This window comes from Mus caroli, chromosome 16 (genome assembly GCF_900094665.2).
Source record: "Mus caroli chromosome 16, CAROLI_EIJ_v1.1, whole genome shotgun sequence".
NCBI lineage: Eukaryota > Metazoa > Chordata > Mammalia > Rodentia > Muridae > Mus > Mus caroli.
Genome location: NC_034585.1, coordinates 29546478 through 29550717, shown reverse-complemented (window position 1 = coordinate 29550717; position 4240 = coordinate 29546478).

Here is a 4240-nt window from a genome sequence, read left to right as displayed (position 1 = left end):
CAGACCTTTCTTATTTACACATAAATGTACTCAAAGCAGCATGTGAGTGCTTTTACCTAAATGGAATCATTTAATACATTTTTTATGCTCCATTCCCCAACATCAAACATTTGGTTTGTCTGTTTGTTCACAGATCACACCACTCAATGTGCCATGCACGGTTTATGCTTCCCTTGTTGACGGTCTGGACCCCAGCTCCTCCTCACATGACCCTCAGAGAGAGGCTCTGCTGAGGAGTCCGTCCAGCTTCCAGGAAGCCTCCTGGGTTGGCTCACTTTGAAGCTGGGCCACCCACAGACCCTCACAGCTTGGATTCAAGATCAAGGACTCCCCCACCCTGCAAAGCCTGAGGGGCAGGAAGGACCCAGCAGAGCCCAGGACCTTGCTGAGGCCACGGTTCCGCCCTGCTGGGTAAGCTCTACAAAGTTCTGCTGGCCAGGGGGCCCACCAGTAAAGAAGATAAAAGGCGAGGCAAGGTAAACACAGTGAGTAGGCTAAAGGCTGCAGCAGAACAAAGGGGCCACGTTACAGATACAAATATAAAAAGAGATTAAGCCCTTGCTTGATCTAAAATTAGGACTCTTGAGGAACAAGGTCTCAAGCTGGAGGCAGACAGTCCTCTAGGAGAGCAGACAGCCCCTCTTCTAAGATTCCTTCTTCATGCTTGATGGCTAGGGCTCTTGAGCTACAGTCCCTGTTAGGAACTCTTTCAGTTGGAATTTGGTTATCCAGTCAACTCTTAAGAGGAAAAAAACACTTCACGAGTTAGGGAGAAAGGCCTTAGTACTATACCAGCATGCTTGGGCTTTTCTGTGCTGGAAACATCTCTCACACGCCCTGATACTCAGTTACTAATGATTTTCTACCTGGCTTAATTCACTTGGCATTCAGGAAATAGCATCACTCTTCGTGGCCTTCCTCATTTCCTAAGAATTTGAACTATACACTAGGGCCACTGAGAAAATCTGAGCTGATTAAAACTTCATTAGTATTTATTGATAAACAGTTTATTTATTTTTTTTTTATTTTATTTTGAATGTATGAATATTTTGCCTGGATGTATGTAGATGCACCATGTGTATGCCTTGTACCACAGACGTCAGAAGAGGGCATCAGATCTCTGGGATCAGATGATTGTGAGCCACCATGTTGGTGCTGGGAATTGAACTCAGGTCCTCTGCAAGAACAAGTGTGCTGGCAACTGGTTCTGATGCTTTAATTGGGAATCTGCGTGTCCAAACGCTGAAGGTCCTTGTCTTCAACTAATTGAGGGTTTTTTTTTTCCCAAGAAAATACTCAATGATCTTTTGCCTACTAGACAATCTGATGGGGACATTTTCTCAGCTGAAGTTTCCTTTTTCAGTTTGACTCCTGTCAGACTGTATTTGACAAAAAACAAAGAAAGAACAAAAGAAAGAAAGAAAGAAAGGAAGAAAGAAAGCTTAGCAGTTTCTTAAACCACTGTCTCAACATTCTTTTAAAAAGTTTATAGCATATATATATATGCACTATATACATACACACACACACACGTATATAGTGGGGTTGCAAGCATGTTTTAGTATGTTTCTTGTGATGTGCCAGAGGTGCCCCAAATAAAGCATCTCGTGCTACAGAAGGAACAGTAGAGGAAAGCCCCATCCTGGGAAGCCACACAGGAAAGTCTCTGGCTAACTGCAGATGAACCAGTTTGCAGGATTCTCAGAAGTTCACTGATCATGTCCACAGGGAAGCTAGGTCCCCTAGCTGAACCACTTGCCGTGGTCACAGGGCAAGTCCCAGCTTGCAGTGTGCGCGCGCTTGTGCTGTTAGAGACCAACCCAGGGCTCCCTGTATGCTCAGCAAATACTCACTTGTGCATTACTCCTTAGGGCCTCAGATCCTTTCCAAACTGCCTTTCAAAGACCCACTCTGGTATCTTTGCAGGTGGGGCCCCCTTCCCTGTTTCTCTCTCTCTGGGATCCACGGGTGCTGAGCTGGCAGACCACAGCTTGATCCTCCTCAGAGGACTGGGCCTCCTAAGTGGCAGAGGTTTTTGACACCCCAGCAAAAAGCCTTAATTACTACTCCATTGCCCTGAGAGTCCAGCAAGCGGGGAAGCCAGGAAAGCTTTTAGAACTGTTGTGGGCCATGTCAGGAGACCAAAGAGTCACATGGGGGTAATTTAGGATCCCAGTTGCTGATACATATTGGGGGCAGCTCCCTGCAACCTCAGGGTTACTCTGGTTATATAACCTGGACACTTGTCAAGTAGGTGTTGGCCCCCATAGAGTAAGCTCCCCACAGGAGAGAAGCCACTGCCTTACCTACTGCAAAAGCCATCACCCATCCCAATCTCTATTTGACCTGCACATGGTTTTAGGGGTTTCTCCGTGGCAAAGCTACAAGAGCCCCTGACCTAGAGGAAGACGACTCTTGTTTCCTGTCCTTCTCTGGGGAAGGTTTGAGGTCACACTCCATAGGTCACTAGCTCCACAGCTAAACAGTGTTGTCTCAGGAGTGAGCCTGAGGAGAAGAGGCACAGGATCTCCAGAAATACCAAGTACTCTGGCCAACCCTGCTCTGCTAGAGGAGGTGGGGCCAGGGCAAGTATCCCAAAAATAGCCCTCTGGTGGCCTGGGATCCCTGCCTCTGAGGTCAGATTTGGAACTGAGAATCCCAGAGGGGCTCTGTTCTCATACTCTCCATGGCCTGTCCCCACAGGCAGGCCATCTGGGAAAAAGGTACAGGCTCCCTGTGGACAGGGAGGTCGCTGTGGCAACCTCTTCTGCTCTGAAAGTGTATGTAGATTAAGAGCACTTTGGTGGGTCTGAGCTGTCGGAAGTGGGCAGAAGGGAAGCAGGATTTTAACTCTGCAGCTCTCATCCCCTAAGCAGATGAGCATAAAAACCAACGGGCAAGAGGAGAGGTGGGGCATTCATGTGTGTGTGTGTGTGTGTGTGTGTGTGTGTGTGTGTGTGATACATGTGCTGTGCAACAAAGGCTGCGTGTGGCATGTGTTGTAGTTTTAGAGTATGTTTGAGTGGTGTATGTGTGTTCTATTATCGGAGAAACCAAGATTACTTTTTAGGGGTTATTAATCTCTATAAAAGAATTTGGAGGGGGCTGGAGAGATGGCTCAGTGGGTAAGAGCACCCAACTGTTCTTCCAAAGGTCCGGAGTTCAAATCCCAGCAACNACATGGTGGCTCACAACCATCTTTAACAAGATCTGACTCTCTCTTCTGGAGTGTCTGAAGACAGTGACAGTGTACTTACATATAATAAATAAATAAATCTTAAAAAAAAAAAGAATTTGGAGCTGGACACGGTGGTGCACACCTTTAATCCCAACCTTGCAGAGGCAGAGGCAGAAGCAGGCGGATCTCTGAATTTGAGAGCAGCTGGGCTAAATAGTGAGACACTGCTTAGGAATAAATTAATTAATTTAAAAAAATTAGACGAAGACTTAAAAGGAAGCTTGCAGACATTTTTTTTAAATCAGTATTTAAGAGAAAAACAACAGAGCAGGCAAGCAATAAATCTCAGCAGTTGCTGCAAACAGGAAGATGGAGAAGAGGTAAAGTCTTGTGCAGTGGAGGGCGACAAGTGTTGTAGCCTCCGAATCTCTGCAGTTATTTATCCTGTTTCTTGGAAGCCTCACCAAAGAGACTTCAGTGTTGTGTGCAGACGGTTTGCCTCTGTGTTCCCCCACCCCACCACCTCCACCCCCTGCAGAAGCTCCCATCTTCCCTCCTGTCCAAGGCAAGCGCAGTACACAAGCTGCTTTCTGCGCTGCATCCCCCCTGCAGCAAGCTCAGGGCTCCCTCCAGGTCCCTGTCCACTCCAAGGGAACCCAGCCTGGCATTAGAATGGCGCTGCCCATAAAACCTCCTTAATGAAAACACCCCGAGGAGCTAGATGCTAGCTTGAGACAGCCTCCCTGCCTCTGCTGACCAAAAACTAGCTCTCCCTCTGATAAAAAGAACTCTACAGATGCCTGTCCTTGGGACCTTAAAGAAATAACTAACTCAAAGAAGATTAAGGGCCCACGTTTGAATCACAGAAAAAAGGTAATCAGAGGTCACAGACAGTTATGGCCGACCATAAAAATTAGTTCCTAATAACTCCACAAAAGACACTTTTTAATCCCCTCCCAGCTTCATTCCCGTCCCACCAAATGGTAACTCAACCTCCACTCCCCTTCACCCTAAGCATTCAAAGCATCCCTAACTGCACTGTATATAAGCTCAGTGCTTTCC